Source organism: Carica papaya, chromosome 5 (assembly GCF_054855325.1).
Source record: "Carica papaya isolate Zhongbai chromosome 5, ASM5485532v1, whole genome shotgun sequence".
Lineage (NCBI taxonomy): Eukaryota > Viridiplantae > Streptophyta > Magnoliopsida > Brassicales > Caricaceae > Carica > Carica papaya.
This window is the reverse complement of record NC_142313.1, coordinates 28598317-28611865: the sequence shown is the minus strand read 5'-3', so window position 1 is coordinate 28611865 and position 13549 is coordinate 28598317. Positions and strand designations below refer to the sequence as shown.

At 46.7% G+C, this 13549-nt stretch overlaps 4 non-coding genes and 24 pseudogenes across 4 annotated transcripts; all 28 read right to left on the bottom strand.

The window, feature by feature from the left end:
- Positions 1 to 302: 302 nt before the first annotated feature.
- Positions 303 to 421, bottom strand: LOC148259222 (5S ribosomal RNA; annotated as a pseudogene).
- A 209-nt stretch (positions 422 to 630) lies between these two features.
- On the bottom strand, positions 631 to 749 carry LOC148259221 (5S ribosomal RNA; annotated as a pseudogene).
- Positions 750 to 952: 203 nt separating this feature from the next.
- On the bottom strand, positions 953 to 1070 carry LOC148259220 (5S ribosomal RNA; annotated as a pseudogene).
- A 561-nt stretch (positions 1071 to 1631) lies between these two features.
- LOC148259219 (5S ribosomal RNA) lies at positions 1632 to 1750 on the bottom strand (annotated as a pseudogene).
- A 205-nt stretch (positions 1751 to 1955) lies between these two features.
- On the bottom strand, positions 1956 to 2074 carry LOC148259218 (5S ribosomal RNA; annotated as a pseudogene).
- A 563-nt stretch (positions 2075 to 2637) lies between these two features.
- LOC148259217 (5S ribosomal RNA) lies at positions 2638 to 2756 on the bottom strand. Its single transcript, XR_015819527.1, has one exon. It is a non-coding gene; the product is annotated as a 5S ribosomal RNA (ribosomal RNA).
- A 209-nt stretch (positions 2757 to 2965) lies between these two features.
- On the bottom strand, positions 2966 to 3084 carry LOC148259216 (5S ribosomal RNA; annotated as a pseudogene).
- Positions 3085 to 3288: 204 nt separating this feature from the next.
- On the bottom strand, positions 3289 to 3406 carry LOC148259215 (5S ribosomal RNA; annotated as a pseudogene).
- Positions 3407 to 3612: 206 nt separating this feature from the next.
- Positions 3613 to 3731, bottom strand: LOC148259214 (5S ribosomal RNA; annotated as a pseudogene).
- A 1237-nt stretch (positions 3732 to 4968) lies between these two features.
- Positions 4969 to 5087, bottom strand: LOC148259213 (5S ribosomal RNA; annotated as a pseudogene).
- A 205-nt stretch (positions 5088 to 5292) lies between these two features.
- LOC148259212 (5S ribosomal RNA) lies at positions 5293 to 5411 on the bottom strand (annotated as a pseudogene).
- Positions 5412 to 5616: 205 nt separating this feature from the next.
- On the bottom strand, positions 5617 to 5735 carry LOC148259211 (5S ribosomal RNA; annotated as a pseudogene).
- Positions 5736 to 6294: 559 nt separating this feature from the next.
- LOC148259210 (5S ribosomal RNA) lies at positions 6295 to 6413 on the bottom strand (annotated as a pseudogene).
- Positions 6414 to 6618: 205 nt separating this feature from the next.
- On the bottom strand, positions 6619 to 6737 carry LOC148259209 (5S ribosomal RNA; annotated as a pseudogene).
- Positions 6738 to 6943: 206 nt separating this feature from the next.
- LOC148259208 (5S ribosomal RNA) lies at positions 6944 to 7061 on the bottom strand (annotated as a pseudogene).
- A 529-nt stretch (positions 7062 to 7590) lies between these two features.
- LOC148259207 (5S ribosomal RNA) lies at positions 7591 to 7709 on the bottom strand (annotated as a pseudogene).
- Positions 7710 to 7915: 206 nt separating this feature from the next.
- On the bottom strand, positions 7916 to 8034 carry LOC148259206 (5S ribosomal RNA; annotated as a pseudogene).
- A 408-nt stretch (positions 8035 to 8442) lies between these two features.
- LOC148259205 (5S ribosomal RNA) lies at positions 8443 to 8561 on the bottom strand. The gene has a single exon (XR_015820616.1). It is a non-coding gene; the product is annotated as a 5S ribosomal RNA (ribosomal RNA).
- Positions 8562 to 8766: 205 nt separating this feature from the next.
- On the bottom strand, positions 8767 to 8885 carry LOC148259204 (5S ribosomal RNA; annotated as a pseudogene).
- A 235-nt stretch (positions 8886 to 9120) lies between these two features.
- LOC148259203 (5S ribosomal RNA) lies at positions 9121 to 9239 on the bottom strand (annotated as a pseudogene).
- Positions 9240 to 9474: 235 nt separating this feature from the next.
- LOC148259202 (5S ribosomal RNA) lies at positions 9475 to 9593 on the bottom strand (annotated as a pseudogene).
- Positions 9594 to 9801: 208 nt separating this feature from the next.
- Positions 9802 to 9920, bottom strand: LOC148259201 (5S ribosomal RNA; annotated as a pseudogene).
- Positions 9921 to 10123: 203 nt separating this feature from the next.
- On the bottom strand, positions 10124 to 10242 carry LOC148259200 (5S ribosomal RNA). Its single transcript, XR_015821069.1, has one exon. It is a non-coding gene; the product is annotated as a 5S ribosomal RNA (ribosomal RNA).
- Positions 10243 to 10353: 111 nt separating this feature from the next.
- LOC148259199 (5S ribosomal RNA) lies at positions 10354 to 10472 on the bottom strand (annotated as a pseudogene).
- A 1241-nt stretch (positions 10473 to 11713) lies between these two features.
- Positions 11714 to 11832, bottom strand: LOC148259198 (5S ribosomal RNA). Its single transcript, XR_015819568.1, has one exon. It is a non-coding gene; the product is annotated as a 5S ribosomal RNA (ribosomal RNA).
- A 209-nt stretch (positions 11833 to 12041) lies between these two features.
- On the bottom strand, positions 12042 to 12160 carry LOC148259197 (5S ribosomal RNA; annotated as a pseudogene).
- Positions 12161 to 13043: 883 nt separating this feature from the next.
- LOC148259196 (5S ribosomal RNA) lies at positions 13044 to 13162 on the bottom strand (annotated as a pseudogene).
- A 205-nt stretch (positions 13163 to 13367) lies between these two features.
- Positions 13368 to 13486, bottom strand: LOC148259195 (5S ribosomal RNA; annotated as a pseudogene).
- Positions 13487 to 13549: the final 63 nt, after the last annotated feature.

Genomic DNA, 13549 nt, shown 5'->3' with positions numbered 1-13549 from the left:
GAGGTCACCCATCCTAGTGCTACTCTCGCCCAAGCACCCTTAACTTACGGAGTTCTGATAGAATCCGTTGCATTGGTGCTGGTATGATTGCTCATGTTTCATTCTGCGCTGCAAATACATACACTTTTTTTCCCTCAATCCCTCCTCCCGTCATTTGTTTCCTTGTGCCTGCACTCTGCATCTCTCCTTCTTGTTCTAATATCGATTAAAATGCCCCTGCTTCTTGACTCACATTTGCGTATAAACCAGCGGACCCTAGTTCCAGTCGCGCGTAACGTCGAACGACCCGTCTGAAAAAAAAATTAGTGCGACACGAGAGCTTCCCAGGAGGTCACCCATCCGAGTACTACTCTCACCCAAGCACACTTATCTGTAGAGTTCTGATGGGATCCGATGCATTTGTGCTGGTATGATCGCACCTGTTTAATTTAGCACTGCAAATAGATAAACTCCTTCTCCTTTCTTCCCCCTCCCGTCATTTGTTTCCTTGTGCGTGCGCACTGCACCTCTCGTTCTCGTTCAAATATCAAGTAAAATGCCACGGCGCCGTGACTCACATTTGCGAATAAATCTGCGGACCATAATTAAAGTCGCCCGTAACGTCGAACGGCACATCTGAAAAAAAGAAAATGGGTGCAACACGAGAACTTCCCAGGAGGTAACCCATCATTGTACTACTTTCGCCAAAGCACACTTAACTGCGGAGTTCTGATGGGATCCGGTGCATTTGTGCTGGTGTGACCGCACCTGTTTAATTTCGTGCTGAAAATACATACACTCCTTCTTCCCTCCCCCATCCCATCATTTGTTTCCTTGTGCGTTCACACTGCACCTCTCCTTCTCGTTCTAATATCGATTAAAATGCCCCTGATTCTTGACTCACATTTGCGTATAAACCAGCGGACCATAGTTCCAGTCGCGCGTAACGTCGAACGACCCATTTGAAAAAAAATTGTTGCGATACGAGGACTTCTCAAGAGGTTACCCATCCGAGTACTACTCTCGCCCAAGCACGCTTAACTACAGAGTTCTGATGGGATCGAGTGCATTAGTGTTGGTATGATGCCACTTGTTTAATTTTGCGCTTCAAATACATACACTCCTTCTCTTTTCTTCTTCCTCCCGTCATTTGTTTCCTTGTGCGTGCGCACTGCGCCTCCCGTACTCGTTATAATATCAAGTAAAATGCCACGGCGTCGTAACTCAAATTTGCGAATAAACCTGCGGACCATAAATCAAATCGCGTGTAACGTCGAAAGAATCATCTGCAAAAAGATGGGTGCAACACGAGAACCTCCCAAGAAAATAGGTGAAATATAAGGACTTCGCAGGAGGTCACCCATCCGAGTACTTTTCTCGCCCAAGCACCCTTAACTGTAGAGTTCTGATAGAATCCGTTGCATTAGTGCTGGTATGATCCCTCATGTTTCATTCTGCACTGCAAATACATACACTCTTTCTCCTTCCATCCCCCCTCCCATCATTTGTTTCCTTGTGCGTGCACTCTGCATCTCTCTTTATCGTTCTAATATCAAGTAATATGCCCCAGCACCGTGACTCACCTTTGCAAATGAACCACCGGATTATAATTCCGTTCGCGCGTAACGTCGAACAACCCATCCGAAAAATAATAGAAGCAACACGAGGGCTTCCCAGGTGGTCACCCATCCAAGTACTACCCTCGCCCAAGCACACTTAATTGCGGAGTTCTGATGGGATCTGGAGCTTTAGTGCTGGTATGATCGCACCTGTTTTTTTTCGCGCTGCAAATACATACACTCCTTCTCCTTTCTTCCCCCTCCCGTCATTTGTTTCCTTATGCGTTCACACTTCACCTCTCATTCTCGTTCTAATATCGATTAAAATGCCCCTGCTTCTTGACTCACATTTGCGTATAAACCAGCGGACCCTAGTTCCAGACGCGCGTAATGTCGAACGACTCGTCTGAAAATAAATTTGTGCGACACGAGGACTTCCTAGGAGGTCACCCATCCGAGTACTAATCTCGCCCAAGCACACTTAACTGCGGAGTTCTGATGGGATCCGGTGCATTAGTGCTGTTATGATCGCACCTGTTTAATTTCGCGCTGCAAATACATAAACTCATTCTCCTTTCTTCCCCCTCCCGCCATTTGTTTCCTTATGCATGTGCACTGCACCTCCCGTGCTCGTTCTAATATCAAGTAAAATGCTACGTTGCCGTGACTCACATTTGCAAATAAACCTGAGGACCATAATTCAAGTCGCGCGTATCGTCGAAAGAATCATCTGCAAAAAAATGGGTGCAACACGAGCACTTCCTAAGAAAAAGGGTGAAATATAAGGACTTCGCAGGAGGTCACCCATCCTAGTGCTACTCTCGCCCAAGCACCCCTAACTTGCGGAGTTCTGAAAGAATCCGTTGCATTGGTGCTGGTATGATTGCTCATGTTTCATTCTGCGCTGCAAATACATACACTTTTTCTCCCTCCATCACCCCTTCCGTCATTTGTTTCCTTGTGCGTGCACTCTGCATCTCTCCTTCCCGTTTTAATATCGATTAAAATGCCCCTGCTTCTTAACTCACATTTGCGTATAAACCAGTAGACCCTAGTTCCAGTCACGTGTAACGTCGAACGACCCGTCTGAAAAAAAAAATTAGTGCGACACGAGGACTTCCCAGGAGGTCACCCATCCGAGTACTACTCTCACCCAAGCACACTTATCTGCGGAGTTCTGATGGGATCCGGTGCATTAGTGCTGGTATGATCGCACCAGTTTAATTTCGCGCTGCAAATACATAAATTCCTTCTCCTTTCTTCCCCCTCCCGTCATTTGTTTCCTTGTGCGTGCGCACTGCACCTCTCGTTCTCGTTCAAATATCAAGTAAAATGCCACGGCGCCGTGACTCACATTTGCGAATAAATCTGCGGACCATAATTAAAGTCGCGCGTAACGTCGAACGGCACATCTGAAAAAAAAAAAATTGGTGCAACACGAGAACTTCCCAGGAGGTAACCCATCATTGTACTACTTTCGCCAAAGCACACTTAACTGCGGAGTTCTGATGGAATCCGGTGCATTTGTGCTGGTGTGACCGCACCTGTTTAATTTCGTGCTGAAAATACATACACTCCTTCTTCCCTCCCCCCCTCCCATCATTTGTTTCCTTGTGCGTTCACACTGCACATCTCCTTCTCGTTCTAATATCGATTAAAATGCCCCTGATTCTCGACTCACATTTGCGTATAAACCAGCGGACCATAGTTCCAGTCGCGCGTAACGTCGAACGACCCATCTGAAAGAAAATTGTTGCGATACGAGGACTTCCCATGAGGTCACCCATCCGAGTACTACTCTCGCCCAAGCACACTTAATTGCAGAGTTCTGATGGGATCCAGTGCATCAGTGCTGGTATGATGCCACTTGTTTAATTTTGCGATTCAAATACATACACTCCATCTCCTTTCTTCCCCCTCCCGTCATTTGTTTCTTTGTGCGTTCACACTTCACCTCTCATTCTCATTCTAATATCGATTAAAATGCCCCTGCTTCTTGACTCACATTTGCGTATAAACCAGCGGACCCTAGCTCCAGACGCGCGTAACGTCGAACGACCCATCTGAAAAAGGATTGGTGCGACACGAGGACTTCCCAGGAGGTCACCCTTCCGAGTACTAATCTCGCCCAAGCAAACTTCACTGCGGAGTTCTGATGGGATCCGGTGCATTTGTGCTAGTGTGACCGCACCTGTTTAATTTTGTGGTGAAAATACATACACTCCTTCTTCCCTCCCCCCTCCCATCATTTGTTTCCTTCTGCGTTCACACTGCAACTCTCCTTCTCGTTCTAATATCGATTAAAATGCCCCTGATTCTTGACTCACATTTGCGTATAAACCAGCAAACCATAGTTCCAGTCCAGTGTAACGTCGAACAACCCATCTGAAAAAAAATTGTTACGATACGAGGACTTCCAAAGAGGTCACCCATCCGAGTACTACTCTCGACCAAGCACACTTAACTGCAGATTTCTGATGGGATCCAGTGAATTAGTGCTGGTATGATGCCACTTGTTTAATTTTGCGCTTCAAATACATACACTCCTTCTCTTTTCTTCCTCATCCCGTCATTTGTCTCCTTGTGCGTTCGCACTGCACCTCCTGTACTCGTTCTAATATCAAGTAAAATGCCACGGCGCCGTGACTCACATTTGCGAATAAACCTGCGGACCATAAATCAAGTCGCGCGTAAAGTCGAAAGAATCATATGCAAATAGATGGGTGCAACACGAGGACCTCCCAAGAAAATGGGTGAAATATAAGGACTTCGCAGGAGGTCACCCATCCTAGTGCTACTCTCGCCCAAGCACCCCTAACTTGCGGAGTTCTGATAGAATCCGTTGCATTGGTGCTGGTATGATTGCTCATGTTTCATTCTGCGCTGCAAATACGTACACTTTTTCTCCCTCCATCACCCCTTCCGTCATTTGTTTCCTTGTGCGTGCACTCTGCATCTCTCCCTCTCGTTCTAATATCGATTAAAATGCCCCTGCTTCTTGACTCACATTTGTGTATAAACCAGTAGACCCTAGTTCCAGACACGCGTAACGTCGAACGACCCGTCTGAAAAAAAATTGGTGCGACACGAGGATTTCACAAGAAAATGGGTGAAATATAAAGACTTCGCAGGAGGTAACCCATGCTAGTACTACTCTCGCCCAATCACCCTTACTTACGGAGTTCTGATAGAATCTGTTGCATTTGTGCTGGTTTGATCGCACCTGCTTCATTTCGTGCTCAAAATACATACACTCCTTCTTCTTCCCTCCCCCTCCCATAAATTGTTTCCTTGTGCGTTCACACTGCACCTCTCCTTCTCGTTCTAATATCGATTAAAATGCCCCTGCTTCTTGACTCACATTTGCGTATAAACCAGCGGACCCTAGTTCCAGTCGCCCGTAACGTCGAACGACCCGTCTGAAAAAAAATTGGTGCGACACGAGGAATTCCCAGGAGGTCACCGATCCGAGTACTACTCTCGCCCAAGCACACTTAACTGCGGAGTTCTGATGGGATTCGGTGCATTAGTGCTGGTATGATCGCACCCGTTTAATACCGCACTGCAAATACATAAACTCCTTCTCCTTTCTTCCCCCTCCCGTCATATGTTTCCTTGTGCGTGCACTCTGCATCTCTCTTTCTCGTTCTAATATCAAGTAATATGCCCCGGCACCGTGACTCACCTTTGCAAATGAACCAGCGGTTTATAATTCCATTCGCGCGTAATGTCGAACAACCCATCCGAAAAAAAATAGGTGCAACACGAGGGCTTCCCAGGTGGTCACCCATCTGAGTACTACTCTCGCCAAAGCACACTTAACTGCGGAGTTCTGATGGGATTCCGAGCTTTAGTGCTGGTATGATAGCACCTGTTTAATTTTGCGCTGCAAATACGTACACTCCTACTCCTTTCATCACCCTCCCGTCATTTGTTTCCTTGTGGGTTCACACTTCACCTCTCATTCTCGTTCTAATATCGATTAAAATGCCCCTGCTTCTTGACTCACATTTGCGTATAAACCAGCGGACCCTAGTTCCAGACCCGCGTAACGTCGAACGACCCGTCTGAAAAAAAATTGGTGCGACACGAGGACTTCCCAGGAGGTCACCCATCCGAGTACTAATCTCGCCCAAGCAAACTTCACTGCGGAGTTCTGATGGGATCCGGTGCATTAGAGCTGGTATGATCGCACCTGTTTAATTTCGTGCTGCAAATACATAAACTCATTCCCCTTTCTTCCCCCTCCCGTCATTTATTTCCTTGTGCGTGCGCACTGCACCTCCCGTTCTCGTTCTAATATCAAGTAAAATGCTACAGCGCCGTGACTCACATTTGTGAATAAACCTGCGGACCATAATTCAAGTCGCGCGTAACGTCGAAGGAATCATCTGCAAAAAAATGGGTGCAACACAAGGACTTCACAAGAAAATGGGTCAAATATAAGGACTTCGCAGGAGGTAACCCATGCTAGTACTACTCTCGCCCAAGCACCCTTACCTACGGAGTTCTGATAGAATCCGTTGCATTAGTGCTGGTATGATCGCACCTGTTTCATTTCGTGCTCAAAATACATATACTCCTTCTCCTTCCCTCCCCCTCCCATCAATTGTTTCCTTGTCCGTTCACACTGCACCTCTCCTTCTTGTTCTAATATCGATTAAAATGCCCCCGTTTCTTGACTCACATTTGCGTATAAACCAGCGGACCCCAGTTCCAGTCGCGCGTAACGTCGAACGACCCGTTTGAAAAAAAATTGGTGCGACACGAGGACTTCCCAGGAGGTCACCCATCCGAGTACTACTCTCGCCCAAGCACACTTAACTGCGGAGTTATGATGGGATCCGGTGCATTAGTGGTGGTACGATCACATCCGTTTAAATCCGCGCTGCAAATACATAAACTCTTTCTCCTTTCTTCCCCCTCCCGTCATATGTTTCCTTGTGCGTGCGCTCTGCATCTCTCTTTCTCGTTCTAATATCAAGTAATATGCCCCGGCACCGTGACTCACCTTTGCAAATGAACCAGCGGTTTATAATTCCATTCTCGCGTAACGTCAAACAACCCATCCGAAAAAAAATAGGTGCAACACGAGGGCTTGCCAGGTGGTCACCCATCCGAGTACTACTCTCGCCCAATCACACTTAACTGCGGAATTCTGATTGGATCCGGAGCTTTAGTGCTGGTATGATAGCACCTGTTTAATTTCGCGCTGCAAATACATACACTCCTTCTCTTTTCTTCCCCCTTCCGTCATTTGTTTCCTTGTGCGTTCACACTTCACCTTTCATTCTCGTTCTAATATCGATTTAAATGCCCCTGCTTCTTGACTCACATTTGCGTATAAACCAGCGGAACCTAGTTCCAGACGTGCGTAATGTCGAACGACCTGTCTGAAAAAAAAATTGGTGCGACACGAGGACTTCCCAGGAGGTCAACCATCCGAGTACTAATCTCGCCAAGCACACTTAACTGCGGAGTTCTGATGGGACCTGGGGCTTTAGTGCTGGTATGATCGCACCTGTTTAGTTTTGCGCTGCAAATACATACACTCCTTCTCCTTTCTTCCTCCTTCCGTCATTTGTTTCCTTGTGCGTTCACACTTCAACTCTCATTCTCGTTCTAATATCGATTAAAATGCCCCTGCTTCTTGACTCACATTTGCGTATAAACCAGCGGACCCAAGTTCCAGACGCGCGTAACATCGAACGACCCGTCTGAAAAAAAATTGGTGAAATATAAGGACTTCGCAGGAGGTAACCCATGCTAGGACTACTCTCGCTCAAGCACCCTTACCTACGGAGTTCTGATAGAATCCGTTGCATTAGTGCTGGTATGATCGCACCTGTTTCTTTTAGTGCTGAAAATACATACACTCCTTCTCCTTCCCTCCCCCTCCTATCAATTGTTTCTTTGTGCGTTCACACTGCACCTCTCCTTCTCGTTCTAATATCGATTAAAATGCCCCTTCTTTTTGACTCACATTTGCGTATAAACCAGCGGACCCTAGTTCTAGTCGCGCGTAACGTCGAACGACTCGTCTGAAAAAGAATTGGTGCGACACAAGTACTTCCCAGGAGGTCAACCATCCGAGTACTACTCTCGCCTAAGCACACTTAATTGCGGAGTTCTGAAGGGATCCGGGGCTTTAGTGCTGGTATGATTGCACCAGTTTAGTTTCACGCTGCAAATACATACACTCCTTCTCTTTTCTTCCCCCTCCCGTCATTTGTTTCTTTGTGCGTGCACTCTGCATCTCTCTTTCTCGTTCTAATATCGATTAAAATGCCCCTGCTTCTTCACTCACATTTGCGTATAAACCAGTGGACCCCAGTTCCAGTCGCGCGTAACATCGAACGACCCGTCTGAAAAAATAATTAGTGCCACACGAGGACTTCCCAAGAGGTCTCCAATCCGAGTACTACTCTCGCCCAAGCACACTTAACTGCGGAGTTCTGATGGGATCCGGTGCATTAGTGATGGTATGATCGCACCTGTTTAATTTAGCGCTGCAAATACATAAACTCCTTATCCTTTCTTCCCCCTCCCGTCATTTGTTTCCTTGTGCGTGCGCACTGCACCTCCCGTTCTCGTTCAAATATCAAGTAAAATGCCACGGGGAGGTGACTCACATTTGCAAACAAATCTGCGGACCATAATTAAAGTCGCGCGTAACGTCGAACGGCACATCTGAAAAAAAAAATGGGTGCACTGCAAATACATAAACTCTTTCTCCTCCCATCCCCCATCCCGTCATTTGTTTCCTTGTGCGTGTACTCTGCATTTCTCTTTCTCGTTCCAATATCAAGTAATATGCCCCGGCACCGTGACTCATCTTTGTAAATGAACCACCGGTTTATAATTCTATTCGCGCGTAACGTCTAACAACCCATCCGAAAAAAAATAGGTGCAACACGAGGGCTTCCCAAGTGGTCACCCATCCGAGTACTATGCTCGCCCCAGCACACTTAACTGCGGAGTTCTGATGGGATCCGGAACTTTAGTGCTGGTATGATCGCACCTGTTTACTTTCGCGCTGCAAATACATACACTCCTTCTCCTTTCTTCCCCCTCCTGTCATTTGTTTCCTTGTGCGTTCACACTTCACCTCTCATTCGCGTTCTAATATCGATTAAAATGCCCCTGCTTCTTGACTCACATTTGCGTATAAACCAGCGGACCCTAGTTCCAGACGCGTGTAACGTCGAACGACCCGTCTGAAAAAAAATTGGTGCGACACGAGGACTTCCCAGGAGGTCACCCATCCGAGTACTAATCTCGCCCAAGCACACTTCACTGCGGAGTTCTGATGGGATCCAGTGCATTAGTGCTGGAATGATCGCACCTGTTTAATTTCGCGCTGCAAATACATAAACTCATTCCCCTTTCTTCCGCCTCCCGTCATTTGTTTCCTTGTACGTGCGCACTGCACCTCCCGTTCTCGTTCTAATATCAAGTAAAATGCTACAGCGCTGTGACTCACATTTGCGAATAAACCTCAGGACCATAATTTAAGTCGCGCGTTACGTCGAAAGAATCATCTGCAAAAAAATGGGTGCAACACGAGGACTTCACAAGAAAATGGGTGAAATATAAGGACTTCCCAGGAGGTAACCCATGCTAGTACTACTCTCGCCCAAGCACCCTTACCTACGGAGTTCTGATAGAATCCGTTGCATTAGTGCTGGTATGATCGCACCTGTTTCATTCCGCGCTGCAAATACATAAACTCCTTCTCCTTTCTTCCCCCTCCCGTAATTTGTTTCCTTGTGCGTGCGCACTGAACCTCCCGTTCTCGTTTTAATATCAAGTAAAATGGTACAGCGCCGTGACTCACATTTGCGAATAAACCTGAGGACCATATTTCAAGTCGCGCGTAACGTCGAAAGCATCATCTGCAAAAAAATGGATGCAACACGAGGACTTCACAAGAAAATGGATGAAATATAAGGACTTCCCAGGAGGTAACCCATGCTAGTACTACTCTCCCCCAAGCACCCTTACCTACGGAGTTCTGATAGAATCCGTTGTATTAGTGCTGGTATGATCGCACCTGTTTCATTTCGCGCTGCAAATACATAAACTCCTTCTCCTTTCTTCTCGCTCCCGTGTTTTTTTCATTGTGCGTGCGCACTGCACCTCTCGTTCTCGTTCAAATATCAAGTAAAATGCCACGGCGCAGTGACTCACATTTGCGAATAAATCTGCGGACCATAATTAAAGTCGCGCGTAACGTCGAACGACACATCTGAAAAAAAAAAAATGGGTGCAACACGAGAACTTCCCAGGAGGTAACCCATCATTGTACTACTTTTGCCAAAGCACACTTAACTGCGGAGTTCTGATGGGATCCGGTGCATTTGTGCTGGTGTTACCGCACCTGTTTAATTTCGTGCTGAAAATACATACACTCCTTCTTCCCTCCCCCCTCCCATCATTTGTTTCCTTGTGCGTTCACACTGCACCTCTCCTTCTCGTTCTAATATCGATTAAAATGCCCCTAATTCTTGACTTATATTTTTGTATAAACTAGCGGACCATAGTTCCAGTCGCCCGTAACGTCGAACGACCCGTCTGAAAAAAAATTGGTGCGACACGAGGGCTTCCCATGAGGTCACCCATCCGAGTACTACTCTCGCCCAAGCACACTTAACTGCGGAGTTCTGATGGGATCCGGGGCTTCAGTGCTGGTATGATCGCACCTCTTTAATTTCGCGCCGCAAACACATACACTCCTCCTTTCTTCCCCCTCCCATCATTTGTTTCCTTGTGCGTTCAAACTTCACCTCTCATTCTCGACCCGTCTGAAAAAAAATTTGTGCGACACAAGGACTTCCCAGGAGGTCACCCATCCGAGTACTACTCTCGCCCAAGCACACTTAAATGCTGAGTTCTGATGGGATCCGGTGCATTAGTGCGGGTATGATCGCACCCGTTTAATTCCGCGCTGCAAATACATAAATTCCTTCTCCATTCTTCCCCCTCCTGTCATTTGTTTCCTTGTGCGTGCGCACTGCACCTCCCATGCTCTTTCTAATATCAAGTAAAATGCTACGGTGCCGTGACTCACATTTGCGAATAAACCTGATGACCATAATTCAAGTCGCGCTTATCGTCGAAATAATCGTCTGCAAAAAAATGGGTGCAACACGAGGACTTCCTAAGAAAATGGGTGAAATATAAGGACTTCGTAGGAGGTAACCCATGCTAGTACTACTCTCGCCCAAGCACCCCTAACTTGCGGAGTTCTGATAGAATCCGTTGCATTGGTCCTGGTATGATCGCACCTGTTTAATTTCGCGCTGCAAATACATACACTCATTCTCCTTTCTTCCCCCTCCCGTCATTTGTTTCCTTGTGCGTTCACACTTCACCTCTCTTTCTCGTTCTAATATCGATTAAAATGCCCCTGCTTCTTGACTCACATTTGCGTATAAACCAACGGACCCCAGTTCCAGTCGCGCGTAACGTCGAACGACCCGTCTGAAAAAAAATTTGTGCGACACGAGGACTTCCCAGGAGGTCACCCATCCGAGTGCTACTCTCGCCCAAGCAAACTTAACTGGGAGTTTTGAGGCGATTCGGTGCATTAGTGCTGCTATTATCGCACCTGTTTAATTCCGCGCTACAAATACATAAACTCCTTCTCCTTTCTTCCCCCTCCCGTCATTTGTTTCCTTGTGCGTGCGCACTGCACCTCCCGTGCTCGTTCTAATATCAAGTAAAATGCTACGGTGTCGTGACTCACATTTGCGAATAAACCTGAGGACCATAATTCAAGTCGCGCGTATCGTCGAAAGAATCATCTGCAAAAAAATGGGTGCAACACCAGGATTTCCTAAGAAAATTGGTGAAATATAAGGACTTTGCAGGAGGTCACCCATCCTAGTGCTACTCTCGCCCAAGCACCCTTAACTTGCGGAGTTCTGATAGAATCCGTTGCATTGGTGCTGGTATGATTGCTCATGTTTCATTCTGCGCTGCAAATACAAACACTTTTTTTCCCTCCATCCCTCATCCCGCCATTTGTTTCCTTGTGCGTGCACTCTGCACCTCTCCTTCTCGTTCTAATATCGATTAAAATGTTCCTGCTTCGTAACTCACATTTGCGTATAAACCAGTGGACCCTAGTTCCAGTCGCGCGTAACGTCGAACGACCCGTCTGAAAAAAAAAATTAGTGCGACACGAGGACTTCCCAGGAGGTCACCCATCCGAGTACTACTCTCGCCCAAGCACACTTATCTGCGAAGTTCTGATGGGATCCGGTGGATTAGTGCTGGTATGATCGCACCAATTTAATTTCGCGTTGCAAATACAAAAACTCCTTCTCCTTTCTTCCCCCTCCCGTTATTTGTTTCCTTGTGCGTGCGCACTGCACCTCTCGTTCTCGTTCAAATATCAAGTAAAATGCCACGGCGCCGTGACTCACATTTGCGAATAAATCTGCGGACCATAATTAAAGTCGCGCGTAACGTCGAACGGCACATCTGAAAAAAAGAAAATGGGTGCAATACGAGAACTTCCCAGGAGGTAACCCATCATTGTACTACTTTCGCCAAAGCACACTTAACTTCAGAGTTCTGATGGGATCCGGTGCATTTGTGCGGGTGTGACCGCACCTGTTTAATTTCATGCTGAAAATACATACACTCCTTCTTCCCTCCCCCCCTCCCATCATTTGTTTCCTTGTGCGTTCACACTGCACCTCTCCTTCTCGTTCTAATATCGATAAAAATGCCTCTGATTTTTTACTCACATTTGCGTATAAACCAGCGGATCATAGTTCCAGTCGCGCGTAACGTCGAACGACCAATCTGAAAAAAAATTATTGCGATACGAGGACATCCCGAGAGGTCACCCATCCGAGTACTACTCTCGCCCAAACACACTTAATTGTAGAGTTCTGATGGGATCCAGTGCATTAGTGCTGGTATGATGCCACTTGTTTAATTTTGCGCTTCAAATACATACACTCCTTCTCATTTCTTCCTCCTCCCGTCATTTGTTTCCTTGTGCGTGCGCACTGCACCTCCCGTACTCATTATAATATCAAGTAAAATGCCACAGCGCCGTGACTCAAATTTACGAATAAACCTGCGGATCATAAATCAAGTCGCGCGTAACGTCGAAAGAATCATCTACAAAAAGATGGGTGCAACACGACGACCTGCCAAGAAAATGGGTGAAATATAAGGACTTCGCAAGAGGTCACCCATCCGAGTACTTTTCTCGCCCAAGCACCCTTAACTGCGGAGTTCTGATAGAATCCGTTGCATTAGTGCTGGTATGATCCCTCATGTTTCATTCTGCACTGCAAATACATACACTCTTTCTCCTTCCATCCCCCCTCCTGTCATTTGTTTCCTTATGCGTGCACTCTGCATCTCTCTTTCTCGTTCTAATATCAAGTAATATGCCCCGGCACCGTGACTCACCTTTGCAAATGAACCAGCGGATTATAATTCCATTCGCGCGTAACGTCGAACAACCCATCCGAAAAAAAATCAGTGCAACACGAGGGCTTCCCAGGTGGTCACCCATCCGAGTACTACCCTCGCCCAAGCACACTTAACTGCGGAGTTCTAACTGAATCCGGAGCTTTAGTGCTGGTATGATCGCACCTGTTTAATTTCGCGCTGCAAATACATACACTCCTTCTCCTTTCTTCCCCCTCCCGTCATTTGTTTCCTTGTGCGTTCACACTTCACCTCTCATTCTCATTCTAATATCGATTAAAATGCCCCTGCTTCTTGACTCACATTTGCGTATAAACCAGCGGACCCTAGTTCCAGACGCGCGTAAGGTCGAACGACCCGTCTGAAAAAAAATTGATGCGACACGAGGACTTCCTAGGAGGTCACCCATCCGAGTACTAATCTCGCCCAAGCACACTTAACTGCGGAGTTCTGATGGGATCCGGTGCATTAGTGCTGTTATTATCGCACCTGTTTAATTTCACGCTGCAAATACATAAACTCATTCTCCTTTCTTCCCCCTCCCGCCATTTGTT